This window comes from Saccopteryx bilineata, chromosome 3 (genome assembly GCF_036850765.1).
Source record: "Saccopteryx bilineata isolate mSacBil1 chromosome 3, mSacBil1_pri_phased_curated, whole genome shotgun sequence".
NCBI lineage: Eukaryota > Metazoa > Chordata > Mammalia > Chiroptera > Emballonuridae > Saccopteryx > Saccopteryx bilineata.
This window is the reverse complement of record NC_089492.1, coordinates 162,359,208-162,375,788: the sequence shown is the minus strand read 5'-3', so window position 1 is coordinate 162,375,788 and position 16,581 is coordinate 162,359,208.

Here is a 16,581-nt window from a genome sequence, read left to right as displayed (position 1 = left end):
ACTTTGATGGATATAAAGAGCGAGATCGACAGCAACACTATAATAGTAGGGGATTTTAATACCCCACTAACATCACTAGATAGATCCTCAAGAAAGAAAATAAAAAAAGAAACAGCAGATTTAAAGGACACTCTAGATCAACTTGATTGAATAGAACCTTTCACCCTAAAGCAGCAGAATATACATTCTTTTCAAGTGCTGATGGTACATTCTCTAGGATAGTCCACATGTTAGGGCACAAAAGTGGTCTCAACAAATTTAAGAAGATTGAAATCATATCAAACACTTTATCTGATCACAATGGCATGAAACTAGAAATCAACCACAACAGAAAAGCTCAAAAATTCTCAAACACATGGAAACTAAATAGCACGTTGTTAAATAACGAATGGATTAAGAATGAGATCAAAAAGGAAATAAAAAATTCCTAAAAATGAATGATAATGAGCATACAACAACTCAAAATTTATGGGACACAGCAAAAGCAGTACTGAGAGGGAAGTTCATAGCACTACAGGCACACTTTCAGAAGCTAGAAAAAGCTCAAATAAACAACTTAACCCTGCATCTAAAAGAACTAGAAAAAGAACAGCAAGTAAAGCCTAAATGTAGTAGAAGGAAGGAAATAATAAAGATTGGAGCAGAAATAAATGACATAGAGACTAAAGAAACAATACAGAGGATCAATGAAACTAGGAGTTGGTTCTTTGAAAAGGTAAACAAGACTGATGAACCTTTAACTAGATTCACCAAGAAAAAGAGAGAGAGGACTCTAATAAAATTAGAAATGAGAGGGGAGAAATAACAACTGACACAAGGGAAATACAAAGGATTGTAAGAAAATACTATGAAGAACTGTATGCCAAAAAACTAGACAACCTAGATGAAATGGATAAATTTCTTGAAACACACAATCTTCCAAAAATCAACCTGGAAGAATCAGAAATCCTAAACAGACCGATTACACCAAATGAGATTGAAACAGTTATCAAAAAAACTCCCAACAAAGAAAAGTCCTGGGTCAGATGGCTTCACAAGTGAATTCTACCAACTATTCAAAGAAGAACTAACTCCTATCCTTCTCAAGCTATTTCAAAAAGTTCAAGAGGAAGGAAGACTTCCAAGCTCCTTTTATGAGGCAAGCATAATTCTGATTTCAAAACCAGGCAAAGACAACACAAAGAAAGAAAATTATAGGCCAATATCCCTGATCAATATAGATGCTAATATCCTCAACCAAATATTAGCAAACTGGATCCAACAATATATGGAAAAAATCATACACCATGATCAAGTGGGATTTATTCTGGGGAGGCAAGGCTGGTATAATATTCGCAAATCTATCAATGTTATTCATCACATAAACAAAAGGAAGGAGAAAAACCACATGATAATTTCAATAGATGCAGAAAAAGCATTTGATAAAATCCAGCACCCATTTATGATCAAAACTCTAAGCAAAGTGGGAATACAGGGAACATACCTCAACATGATAAAAGCCATCTATGATAAACCCACAGCCAACATCATACTCAATGGGCAAAAATTAAAAGCAATCCCTTAAGATCAGGAATAAGGCAGGGGTGTCCCCTTTCACCACTCTTATTCAAATAGTCCTGGAAGTCCTAGCCACAGCAATCAGACAAGAAGAATAAATAAAAGGCATTCAAGTTGGAAAAGAAGAAGTAAAGCTATCATTATTTGCAGATGATATGATATTGTATATAGAAAATCCTATAACATTTTATGAAGTGAAATAAGTAAATCAGAAAAAAACAGGAACTGGATTATTCTATACGTAGGTGGGACATAAAAGTGAAACTAAGAGACATTGATAAGAGTGTGGTGGTTACGGGGGGAGGGGGGAGAGGGAGAGGGAAAGGGGGAGGGGGAGGGGCACAAAGAAAACTAGATAGAAGGTGACAGAGGACACTCTGACTTTGGGTGATGGGTATGCAACATAAGTGAACGACAAGATAATCTGGACTTGTTATCTTTGAATATATGTATCCTGATTTATTGATGTTGTCCCATTAAAAATAAAATTATTAAAAAGAAAATCCTAAAGTCTCAGTCAAAAAACTACTGGACCTGAAAAATGAATTCAGCAAGGTGGCAGGATATAAAATTAATACTCAGAAATCAGAGGCATTTTTATATACCAACAATGAACAATCAGAAAGACAAATTAAGGAAACTATCCCCTTCACTATTACAACCAAAAAAATAAAGTACCTAGGAGTACATTTAACCAAGGAGACTAAAGACTTGTACTCGGAAAATTATAAAACATTGATAAAAGAAATCAAGGAAGATACAAACAAGTGGAAGCATATACCATGCTCATGGTTAGGAAGAATAAACATCATTAAAATGTCTATATTACTCAAAGTAATTTACAAATTCAATGTAATACCAATTAAAATACCAGTGACATACTTTAAAGATATAGATCACATATTCCAAAAATTTATATGGAACCAAAAAGAACATGAATAGCCTCAGCAATCTTAAAAAAGAAGAATAAAGGGGGAGGTATCACACTTCCTGATATCAAACTATACTACAAGGCCATTGTACTCAAAACAGCCTGGTACTGGCATAAGAACAGGCACATAGATCAATGGAACAGAACTGAGAACCCAGAAATAAACCCACAGCTCTATGGACAACTGATATTTGACAAAAGAGGTAAGAGCATACAATGGAGTAAAGACAGCCTCTTCAACAAATGGTGTTGGGAAAATTGGACAGCAACCTGCAAAAAAATGAAACTAGACCATGAACTTACACCATTCACAAAAATAAACTCAAAATGGATAAAAGACTTAAATGTAAGGCGTGAAACCATAAGCTTCTTAGAAGAAAACATAGGCAGTAAGCTCTCCGACATCTCTCGCAGTGATATATTTGCTGATCTATCTCCACGGGCAAGGGAAATAAAAGACAGGATAAACAAATGGGACTATATCAAACTAAAAAGCTTTTGCATGGCCAAAGACAATAAGAACAGAATAAAAAGACAAACTACACAATGGGAGAACGTATTTGACAGTATGTCTGATAAGGGCTTAATAACCAAAATTTATAAAGAACTTGTAAATCTCAACACCAGAAAGACAAACAATCCAATCAAAAAATGGGCAAAATAAATGAATAGACACTTCTCCAAAGAGGATATACAGATGGCCAATAGGCTTATGAAAAAATGCTCAACATCATTAATCATTAGAGAAATGCAAATTAAAACCACAATGAGATATCTCCTCACACCGCTTAGAATGGTGCTCATCAACAAATGAACACGGAATAAGTGCTGGCGAAGATGTGGAGAAAAGGGAACCCTCCTGCATTGTTGGTGGGAATGCAGACTGGTGCAGCCTCTGTGGAAAACAGTATGGAGATTCCTCAAAAAATTTAAAATCGAACTGCCTTTTGACCCAGCCATCCCACTTTTAGGAATATACCTGAAGGACACCATAGAACGGTTCCAGAAGGAGAAATGCACCCCCATGTTTATAGCAGCATTGTTCACATAGTGAAGATCTGGAAACAGCCCAAGTGTCCGTCAGAGGACGAGTGGATTAAAAGCTTTGGTACATATATACTATGGAATACTACTCAGCCATAAGAAATGATGACATCGGATCATTTACAATAACATGGATGGACCTTGATAACATTATACGGAGTGAAATGAGTAAATCAGAAAAAAACTAAGAACTATATGAACCAATGCATAGATGGGACATAAAAATGAGACTCAGAGACATGGACAAGAATGTGATGGTAACAGGGAGTGGGGTGGAGGGGTGGGGAAAGGGTGAAGAAGGAGAGGGAGGGAGTGGGGGGAGGGGAGGGGCACAAAGAAAACCAGATAGAAGGTGACGGAGGACGATTTGACTTTGAGTGAAGGGTATTCAGCATAGGCAAAGGTCAAAATAATCTGGAGCTGTTTCCTTGGAACATATGTACCCTGATTTGTCAATGTCACTGCATTAAAATGAATAAAAATAAAATAAAAAAAATACCTTGACTCAAAGACTGTATCTACACAATATCCTGACTTCTGTTTGGGGCAGGGAGGACATTTTGTTCAACATCTAATATTTATACATACAACTGAAAATTAGATTTAACAGAACCCAAGGAAACCTAGGTTATTGAAGGCTATGAATGAGTAATACTGTTATGATCATCCCTGGAGAAGTTGAATGTTGAATACCAGTCTAGACACCCATTCAGAGCAGTGATGATGTTAATTAAGCAAAAGACTGAAGCAAGTCTGACTTAAGAGGGCCTTACAGATCACCAAACCCAGCCCTGGCTTTAACAGATTTTGGTGCCTGAAGTCTACAGAGGTAGAGCTTTCATTCATTTTATTTAATAAGCACATAAATAGAAAACATCATTCTAGTGCTTTGCAAATATAAATAATTCTTATTCTTACGGCACCCCTATTCACCAATACTGCTATTATCTCCATTGTACAGTTGATAAAACTGAGGTACAAAATGATTTAGCAACTTGACAAGTTTAGCAACTTTCATCAGAAGTAGTCTAAAATTTTGTCCTCATCTGTAAATGGGATAGAAATGATTTATAAAGTGTCTGCACATTGACATCTATTTCATCAATAAAAGCTTTATACAAATATGAGATGATAATTACAATAACAGAATTCTTGGAATTCATCTCAAATAAGGTTAGCAAACACTCCTTTTTTGTTTTGGATGCCATCACAGTAATAATTCAAATCACATCAACAGTTTGGGAAAGGATGCTCTTCAATCTCCCACCCTCAGATACATCTTCACCAAGCCATTTTCTTTTTTTCTCAACACCGATAAAGTCATTTTGATACAAAACTGTTAAGTTTGGAACAAATAATTCTATACTTCTGTGACTTCATCATTCACTGTCCAAAGAGCCTGAATTTGCTGATAGACCAACATATGTATAATGTTTTACAATGTAAAATGCTGGGATTTTAAAATATATGATTCCATTTTAATAACACAGGAATTTCATAAAATAAGTAAAGTTTACTCTGTTTCACCTTTGAAGAATGTGATGTTCAGAGAGCTTAAGTGATTTGTCCAGACGGTTTTTATAGTCTCAAGCAGACTAAGATAATATGAAAAATTTATTTTCTCACATCAAATTCCATGCTCCCCAAATACAGCAAAGACAGTTAAGTACATAGCCAAAGTCAAGAAATGAAAATCTCCAGGTGCCAGAAAGGATGAGCAAATTTCTTGATTTTCTTAAATAAGTGGTACCTCTGCCAAAGGGATCACAGGGAAAGTCAAAGGGAAATGCCCACAGAGTACAGTCCAGTAGTCTGGCCCAGGGAGAGGGTGAGCAGCCAGGAAGTTTAGAATTCACTTGAAACTATAAGTAGAAAATCTATGAGAACTGAAAACCCAGGCTTGTGTAGTATGTGGGTATGAGGTACGTGGATCCATGTGGCTAGTTACCCTACGGTTCCTACAGATTAGTATTCAGGAGTGTTCCCTCCCACATCCTTAGACACACAGAACTCCAAGAGAAGATGTTTTGTGCTAAAGATAATGTTAAAGTATAACAATTACAAATCTTATAATTAAATGAAGCAGCATTCAGAAGAGACAGAAGATACCACAAGAGGAAATACCTACTCACCAAGAGCTAGAGATAATACAACAATCTGAAAATGAAACTATAAGTATGTCTATATTGTTCACAGATATAAAATAATAAATGTAGAAATGGAATATTTAAAAATAAAGGAAAGAAAAGGTAGAGTTGAGAAATAAGTAAATAGAATTCTATAAATAAAAAATATAGCCACTAATATGAAAAGCTGAATGTATGGCTTAGATAACAACTAGGTACAACTAAAGATAAAGTTATTGAATTAGAAAGCAAATCAAAAATCTAACGTGAATGGATTACATAGCCACTAAAAGACAAAAGTTATGAAATTGACTTAAAGAAATGAGCTAAATACTGTTTACAAGATACACAGTTAAAGCAAATCCTAAAGTGACATTACTATGATGCAGAAAATCAGTGAGGAAGGGATAATAGAATGGAAAATATAAAAGAAAAATTAAGAGAAAAAAAGGAAAGAATTAAAATTTTATTTTGTTATCTGAGTTCTCAAAGAAGAAAGAATGGAAAGAAAACTTTGGAAAAGATCATGAATGTGATTTTCCAGAATTCAAGAAAGATGTGATTCCCTAGATTGTAGAAGCACACCGAGTTTTGAGCAAGATAAAAAAAATAAAGAAATCCACACCTTACACAGGTTGTAGTGAAACTTTGGAGAGTTAAAACTCTCAAAAGCTATCAGAGAGAGATGACAGGTTATTTGCAAAGGAATGGCAGGAGATCATAGCAGAATGCTCACCGACAACTACAGATGAGAGTTGTTTAAAGTGGAATAAAAATCTTACAAGGGCAGAGGAAAAGTCAGTCCACCAAGAGTTCTGCAAGCAGCTCAGGCACCCTTAAAGAAGGAAGACAATTTGACCAGGCCATGGTACAGTGGATAGAGCATCAGAGTAGAACGTGGAGGACTCAGGTTCAAAGCCCCAAGGTCGCCGGCTTGATTGAAGGCTCATCTGGTTTGAGCAAAGCTCACCAGCTTGAACCCAAGGTCACTGGCTTGAGCAAGGGGTCACTCTGCTTGCTGTAGCCCCCCAGTCAAGGTACATATGAAAAAGCAATCAATAAACAACTAAGGAGCTACAATGAAGAACTGATGCTTCTCATCTCTCTTCCCTCCTTTCTGTCTGTCCCTATCTGTTCCTCTCTCTGTCATAGAAAAAGGACAAAAATGACATTTTTAGACATAAAAAGACTGTATTTACTACTCCAAGATCCATGTTAAGAGAATTATAGAAGAATATACTTTAGCAAAATAAAAATTTATTGCAGAAGGAAAGAATAAAATAACAAGGTGTATAAGTAAGCAAAGAACTTGATAAACATGCTGTTAAATCTAAATATTTGGTGTCTATTAAAAAACAATGATAATGACCAGTAGGGATTGGTTTAGATCAAATTGGAACTACAATTCTAGGCAATAATAACACAAAAGAGTGAAACTTTCCTAAAGTCCTTCTGTTCTTTAGAAATATTAAGATATTGGTTAACTTTAATATGCAGGTTAAAAATGCCTGAATGTGCCAGAATATATGTATCCATTCTACCTTTGTTAGACATTTATGTTGTTTTCAGCTTGGAGCTAATATGAATAATATTGCTATGAACATTCTTGTACATTTTTTACATACACTATTATACTATATGACAGTGGAAATAAATATGTTTCTGTCTCTTTCCCTTCTCGCTAAAATCAATTTTTTTAATTTTTAAAGAAAATAAGTAAAATACAGCAATTCACAAGAGATTAATCTCACAAGTAAGAATATATGCTCTATGATCCCATTTTTAGAAAAGTGCTAAAACTAGCAAAGCTACTTTATTGGTCTGTTGAAGGTCACAGCAGTGGTTTGAGGAGGAAGAATGAGATGAGACTTCATGGTGTAGTAAAGATAACGACTAAAAGACAACAGTTTTGCAGATGATTCTAAGAAACTAATAAATGTTGTTTACAAAAGACAGTTAAGATGCACAGATGGTTCAAAATAAAGGATATATTTTTATATATATAATTGATATATATATGATATATATAGTTAGTTTCTATTACTGTTATAACAAATTACCACAAACTTAGTGGCTTAAAGTAAAATAAATATATTATCTAACAGCTTTGTAGGTTAGAAGTCCAACATGGGTCTTACTGAGCTAAAACTGAGGTGTGAGCAGGATTATATTCCTTTCTTGAGGGTCCTGGCCTTTGCCCACTCCCCTTGGGTTGTGACTTCCTTTCCCATCTTCAAAGAGAGCAACATGGAGAGTACTTCTCGTATCACATCATTCTGACCTTACAGACTTTTGTCATTACATTTCTTTCAACTCTCTTCTTCGACCTCCCTCTTCTATGCTTAAGGATCATTATAATCATGTTACCCAGGATAATCTCCCTATTTTAAGTTCATCTAGTTAGCAACCGCAATTCCATCTGTGCCCTTAATTTCCTTTGTGGTGTAATATAACATATGCACAGGGTCTAGGGATTAGGACGTGGACATCTGTGGGAGATCAGTATTCTGTCTACCACAGATATATCTAGTAACTAGTCACCAAAGAATGCTTGGGTAGTGATAGTAACAGCTGGCATACTAGTATTTATTTAAAATATATTAGTAGGAAAAGTGAGAAACTACATAATGATAAAATATACCAAGAAGACATACAAATATGATAGGCCTGATAAGAATTAAAGCCATGACTTAAGCTCAAGTTTTGTGTCTGCTGGTCCAGTGTTCCTACTAACAAAACCCTCTAAGAAACATAGACTGATGGAAGGTTCTACTTGAAGCCTTTACAAGTGCTGGTAAATTTTGTGCCCCAAATGAAAATAATAATTACAACCTAAACCACAGGACTGTTGTAAGAAATACCTTAGGTTTGAGGCACACTGCAGCTATCATATAAATGTTAAATAAAAATAATATTTCCTGTATCCTTACTAGGGTTGGGCAAATCCAGATGTATATTATACTTTTCACATATTTCAAAATATTTTCAAATGTTTTGGTTTGGGTTCAATAAAAACCTCAAGTACATTTTGCCAAGTGCTTTTTCCATTAATTATTCAATCCATTTGTATTTCAAGGGAAATTCAGTCCACATGTTTCTAATTCATTTAGCACTAACTCATCAAAATATTGTTTCTCCTGGTGCTATTTGCTGTCCAAAAGGCTTTTCAAGATCTCTCCTCCTTTTTTATTTCTTAGAAACAAAAAGTTAGAGTTTGCCAAAAGCAAGCCTTAGTAATCTACCAAAGATTTACTAAACATCGTAGCTAGAATTATTTGAGTTTGAAAGTCTTCTTCCAGTTTGTCCCAGTCCATGTCACCTATCTCAGCTACTCTTGAGTTTCCTTGCCTTTTTATATCCTTTGACCACGTTTGCTTTGCTTACATGGATTCAGTACAGATTGAGGTTCTCTGTAACCAAGGTTCACAGGCCTGCAGACACCTTAATCTTCTTCCTGAACTCCTCACCCTTAATAAAAAACTGCCAAAGATTGGGGCCAGTGAAATACTAGATTCATACTGCCTTCCAAAATAGATACATTTTAAAAATCTGCTCATTTTAGGTATGTATGTGTATGTGTGTGATGTCTTATGTGTGATTAAAGTTGTCTTAACTCAAGAGTGCCTGAAGGTTGAGGAACTCAATCGTGCGTTCATTGTGAGGGCTCCAAAAACAGCATAAGCTGTGCTTAAGACTGAGTTCCCACATTACTCAGGGAGCACTCTTGCCAAAATGTTTTAACCTGAATCCGATCATGAGGAGATTGTGGAACATTCTATGAGACACTTCTCTGGACCCTTCAAAAATGTCAGTGTTATAAAAGACAAATAAAAGCCCTCAGGGAACTCTTCTAGAGTAAAGGAAATTAAAGAGACCTAACAACTAAATGTAATATGTTATACTTGTCTGGACTCCAGAGTTTAGAAAAATAAAAGAACATTATGAAACAATTGGAGGAATTTGAATATGTTATATTTCTTGGGTATGATAATGATGTAGTATTCCAAAGTGTTCATACATACATACACACACATACAGATATGTGTATATACATATGCACTGTTGTATGCATATATATTTATGTATGTATACATATAAGCAGAGAGTAAATATAGCAAGTTTTACACTTTGTAAATCTACATACACCTACCCACACACACACATACACCCACACCCATGACTGTATATATAAATACCCTCACACACTTATCCATACACACCCAAATACCCACAGCCACACACAGAAGAAATGTGTCAGATACTTCTCTCTGAAAATTTGGACAAATGCATCTCAAACCAGAATTTAGTTTGCTCTTTTTAAAAATATAAACATTTAGATGTTTAAGTTTAACTTTTACCACATGATGCTAAGTTTAATATGCAGAAATATTAGTTATTGATAATAATATTTCAAATGAGTATCATTACTATGAGTACAAGTAGACATTGTAAAACATGAACATTCAATTGTTAATGTAGTGATGTGCTTTTGAAAATCTAAGGACCACCTGAAAATATGTGCATACAGTTTTTCTGGTAGATAGTCCTTAGTTTTCATCAGATGCACAAAAGAAGCTTAAAGAGATTTCAAACTGCCTTAAGAAGTTTCTGATTGAGTATTTTGTTTATTTAGCAAAGCCTCTAATTTGTCGTTGCTAATAATGCCTGTGGCACATCATACCAAGAAATTCTACAGTAGCTACCAGAAGTCCTTCAGTAGCAGTCAAGTCTTTTCGCCAGTGGCACACATTAGGTGTCAATATACATAGAAACTGCTCCTTGAGGAGCTCAGCACACTGGAATGATATTTAAATAATCACCATATGGGTCAGAAAAAGGAAAGAAAGGTAGTAGAAAGCTAGTTGGCCAAGGGGTGCTTGGACTTTGTATATTTTAAAGATTGCAGCATGCAGCCCCCCAGTGTATGAAAAGAGAACTGACTGTGCCTTCTAACTAGAACAGAATTAACCTTAGCAATGTGCCTTTTGTTTTGGAAGGGAATTTGGAACATCACTGGTTTATTGGACACAATTGTACACCAGGTGGTCCTAGTTAGGTGAGAGATTTTGTGTAAAAATAATTCTTCTTTGGCTTTAGTCAGCACAATAAAACCACTAAGACGTTTTCCCTGATGAAGTACTTCTACAGACACATTCAAAATGTTAATCCCCATTTTTATATGCATTTTTCATGACTTTTAAAAAGTTTACCATGTTGGGAAATTTGCAAAAATTGGTCCCTTGACAAATTCATGGGATACATTTCACCACAACAGATTTGTTTTCAAGTGAGCCTGAGTACTTTCATAACACCCCTGATTTTGGACATCACAAATATGATCAGATATTACAAATGAATGCAAGGGTCTCACAGTGACTTTGAAAGTCTGTCAAATTCTGAGTTAGTGTTGTACCTTTATCCAGAATCTTATCTATGCTGAAAATTCTTTGTAATACAAATGTCTTACTGAAACCAATAGTGGCCAGTTTTATTCTACAAATATGAAATAAAACAATACATATTACACATATAGATGTATTGATATATGTATGTGAATATGTCTATAATACAATACTTGACATTTGGAGCAATCATATGAGGCCCCCAGCATTTCTGAAGTGTCTGTAGACTCTTCACTGAAAGGTAAAAGCATGAATTCAGGAGAGCTTTACTCTCACACAATTTGGTGTAATAGAAAGAATTTAGACTTGGATTTGAATTCTGAAGTCACCATTATTATTTGTATGATCTTGTGAAAAGTTATTTAGTCTCTGAGCTTTATCTGTTTCCTTACCTGTAAGATGTTCTGCACTGTGACCTCATCGAATTTTCATATGGAGTGAGACAGCTTTTGATGGCTCTCATTTAATTTAATTACTCAATTAATTCTTTTCCTAACATGTTTCATAGCAAAGTTCACCTACATATCCTGGCCATTTAGAATAGGAATATATACTCTCTTCTCTATTTCAAGTGCCAGTTATCCATATGCATATATACGGGTATTTTAGGTGCAGTCAAAAAGAATGAAACTACAGCTTTTGTCCATGTCCTATACCACATTAGTAAAAGTGTCAGGAAACAGTACATATGATTAATGCTGCTGAAATAGGCAGGAAATTATTCAGGTGGATTCAATCAACCCAGCCAAACATATAGGTAGCTTATTAAAATTTAGACAAAAGTCTACAGGCACTTAATACATAACGATGACTCTAGGCCTAAATTAAGAGCACTCTCCTCCCCCAAGCACCCCAATCCGTACGACTTACTGCCTGGAAGCAACCACTCATCTTACAGCTAGAATTATTGACCTGAATTTCAGCTTTTTTTCCCTCTGTTAAAGAAAGCCACCGCAACCTTTCTAAGCCCCTAACCCAAAGCCCTTGCTGAAACACTGTGCCATTGAGTTTGCCCTCGAGGCTGTCTCTTAGCAAAGCAAAGGCAATGTGAAATTGACATGCTGCTTATTTTCAACGACACCCTCAGACCTCTGAGCTCCCACATTGATGGGGGTTGTGAAGAAAAAGCGCACAATATGAATGTAATGGGGCTGGGAAAAGTAGTTTTCTAGACAAAAGATTGTGAACCTGGCTCACTGGGGATGAAACTACACCTTAGATATTTAAAGCAGTCATTGGACATAACACAAGGTTAACCTTTTCGGGTTACTATTTTTGCAGCAGGACATATGGCCTCTTTCCTTCCTGTTCCATAGATTCAAGGCACTAAGATCAGGACATATAGGTCTTCTTAAGGACGTACCCCAGCCTGAAACTCCCTCAGTTACCACAAAGAGGTTCATGCCTTTTAAAATCAGCCCAGAAAGACAATGTCATGTGGCAGTAAACTTTCTGTTCAAGTCCCAGTTCTATGATTTACCAGCCACAGGACCTTATTAATAATAAAGTGACCCATTTCCCATTCAAAGAGTAACATGTTTGTAGCATATATACATATAAGATCAAGGCTAATGATCTAAGGCAGAAAATTAAACACAAGACTAACAGTAGGAGAATTAATGGACACATCTATTGTAGAGTCTGGAGGTGTGAGAGATAGACACAATCTGGTGCCCTAGGAAGACATAAATGAGACTAGGCCCAGTTCTGGTATTCACTAACTAGGAACTCTCAGGGGCAAGTTATTAGAACTGCCTAGGTCTCCATTTTTCTCATCAGTAAAATAAGGATATCAGACCAGCTCAGCATTTCCCAGAGTATTTTCCTTGGAGCAATCCTACTATTCCTGCCTCCACAAAAATAATCACTCTGTGGTGAAATTCATTTGAAAACACTCTATTGTACCAATTTATCTTGTGGACATCCGAAAGGGGTGTTTATTATTTGGCATTTTCTAAAATTACTTTTTCACAAAATTATCTTCTGAACCAGAAGGAAAAAGGCATTTAACCAGTGGCATACTATATCTGCCCGAGTGAGACTTTTTAAACTGAGTTTACTGCAGCATTATTTGTTTGCTAGATTTACAGAGAATAGAAAATGGGCAGTTTCAACCTACTACATTAGTTATTTTCTCCTCAGTTAATAACAAGTTCTAACCTCCAAGCTGCCATTTGGCTTCAGAGGTCTTCCTGAGTCATTTACCAATTGTCTCAGTTAAAAATAGGGCCATGTCATGTGGACAGATCACCAACAACAGCAAGCATGACCTTATTTAACATTACACACTTGCCCCATAAGCTTATTTCTCCTAGATGTCTTTAAACAGCCCAGCAAGATCTAGAAATTAATCTGGGTAGTACAGATATGTCTCATTTTCAGGTATAATGGAGAAAGGTTTTTCAAAAGAGAAGGAAAATAAAAAACACCCCACTTGATACAAGGCTTGTAGAAGATGGTGGGGAGGGGAAATCAGGTTGTCTGGGAAATTGTTTATTGTTGATGTATTTGTTGTTTCCAAACTGTGAAGGAGTTTATATAGCAAAAACTCAATGCCATTCTTTCATAAAATAGTGGAGTAGTTCCAGAGAGATGGTGGAGGTGGGGGTTATACCTGGTGGCATATCTAGATTCTTGCCTCAGTTTTACTGTCTCATTGAGTGACTATGACCCTGTTACTTACTTTCGTATGTGCTTGTATATGTATATTTTGACTTTAATGTGTAAAAGTCTCACAAATGCAATGTACAAACTTTAGGAAAAAATAACAATCTACCATCTGAAAACTGGAATTATCTTTCTGCATGTCTCTCTAGTCAGCTATATGTTTATTATTTATATAGTTATAATTCTAATGTATAAAAATTTTTATTTAATTTATTTATATTATTTTATAAGCTTTCTTCCAGGATGGTACCAAACCTCACTTATCTAAAATTTCATCTATTTATTTATTTAACTATTCCTTTATTGCAGGAATTTCAGTTGCTTCACCTTCATAAATTACTCTGTAATACACATCTTGGTGGAGTTGTCTTTTTTCTAGATAATTTTAAGATATATTCATGAGCTTAAAATCACTGAACTGTTTAGGGATCTTGATATAAAACACAAAATGGCTCTCTGAGATGGTTGGGCCATTGTGTTCTCACAGTGTTAATAGCACTTAGTTCTTAACATTTAAAAAAAAATTTATTTAGAAAATTAAATGTAATGGGTGACATTGATCAATAAGAGTACTAAGTTTCAGATAGACATTTATATAAATTAGTTCTTAACATTTAAAAAAATAGTTTTACTAACTTAAAGGATCTTTGTTTTTGTTTATATTTCTTTGATTATTAGCTTTGGAAATCAAGTTCTAACCCTCACTGTAGAAATGGAGTTCTCTGATAATGCCTGCTTTCTCCTTTACAATATTTTAATAATTTGCAAGTTGGTAGACCCAATGCAAAGTTAGGCTTCAAGTTACAGTGCAATCAATCAAGGAGAGCGCAGCTCCCAGCTTCTAGCCCTGCCCCTGACCAGAACAGGGACAGAAATTATATTTGCAGAGATTGCCCTTGGCCTTAGGCAACTATTATTTTCCTAAAGTTTGGTGTCTCTGCCCTTGTAACACTTTAGTTCTTGCACTAAATATTCATGGCAAACCTATTTGGGACCAGATAATGTGATAAAGCCTGTAGATTCAAAAATGAGTAAGATACAGGCTTGCTCAGCAAGTTTAAATCTAACATGGTGGTTCTCAAACCTGGCTGATAATCTAATCATCTTGGAAACTTTTGAAAGAGAAGTTTCCTGGATTCACCTCAGATGTAGCAAATCCAAAGTCTCAGGGTATGTATTTCTGACAAGCAACCTGAGGTAAGCCAGGCTCAGGAACCAGGGGCCTAGAGTCTGCTTCTTGGTTGTATCATATCATAACTATCGGGATGATAGTTATGAAGCAACAGTATAAACAAGCAGTTGTCTGTGGAAAGATAATTGAAGTGAAGAACAAGGAAATGAGCTTAACCCTGGGGGCATGACTGATCCCATCAGAATAAAGAGCAAATTGGACAAAGTCTGTTAACTGTGACCCTCCAAAAGGCCCCTTTCAAGCCAAAGTATCATTCCAAAGCTGGTGCTTCTTACTCTGCTGTAGTAGAAAAAGCCCTTTTGCCTGGGTTATTGAAGTTGTCTGCCTTTAATGCCTTCCCTCCACCTGCCATCCAGCCTCCTGAAGCACAGATGGGCTCCCTATTGCCAACCAAATAAATCTCTACCTTCTTTATATGGCAGTCTGGGGCCTAATCAGCTTTACCCCACTACCTATCTTACAATGATCAGGTCAGCTGGAGTATTATTGGGTAGGTTTTTCTTTGCTGACTCTGTATGTACCCTACATTCCAGCCCCTCAGTTTAAGTTGCATTTTCTAAAGGTGCCCAGCCTACTCTTGTCCCAGTACACAACATTGTTAATACCACCCTGCCACCTGGAATGCCATCTCACATTTCCCCAAAGCCAAGTATCTCCAGATCATCCTTTTTTAAATTTCTTCCACCACTGTTAGGTATTATTTATTGAATATATTTTCTGTTCTAGGTTCTACATGTCTTACACGTACAATTTTACAAACACACCATGAGTTAGATATGCCCATTTTTCAGAAAAGGCAAATAAAGCTTAGAGAGATTAAATACAGTAAGTTTAGCCTGTCCTGTGGTGGTGCAGTGGATAAAACATTGACCTGGAACACTAAGGTCACCAGTTCAAAATCCTGGGCTTGCCCGGTCAAGGCACATATTGGGAGTTGATGCTTCCTGCTTCTCCCTCCTTCTCTCTCTGTCTCTCTCCCCTCTCTCTAAAAATGAATTAAAATAAATAAATATAGTAAGTTTACGTAGCTAATAAGGGACAGAGATGAAACCAAACCCAAATCTAACAACAAAGTCTGAACTATAATAATACTTCTTCTTTGCCACCCCAATCCTGTAAGACATCCCATTGCTTGTTATTTATTTAAGAATCACAACATTCTGCCTTGTGTTACAGCTACTTCTAAATGAGTCCGGCTCCATTTGGAGGAAGCATTTTCTCAAAGGCAGAGTTTCTAACAGGCAATTAGTACTTATTATTCCTTAGAATGCTTAAGTTTTGCCTTTTAATAAATTCATAGTGAATGTATGGAAAAACAAAATGAATATAGTCTCACTGAAGAACTATTGCCATGAAATACAGTAATTAACTACTTTTCTATAGAGTATCATTATATATCTTGTGTATTATATTGACTTAGACATTCTAGGTATTTACCCTTAAAATATAACAAAGCCACAAGGCAAAGTCTGAGAGCAGAGTCAGCTCTCAAGCGGTTATTAGCCTTATCCCTCAACACCAGCATTATAAAAGGCCCCACTGGATTAGCACTTAAAATATCATACATTTAAAACACTTGAATAATTTTTTTAAAAGAGGCCTGGGCTATCATACTACATATATTATGATTAATAAATAGGAAAACAACCATATGAACATTTG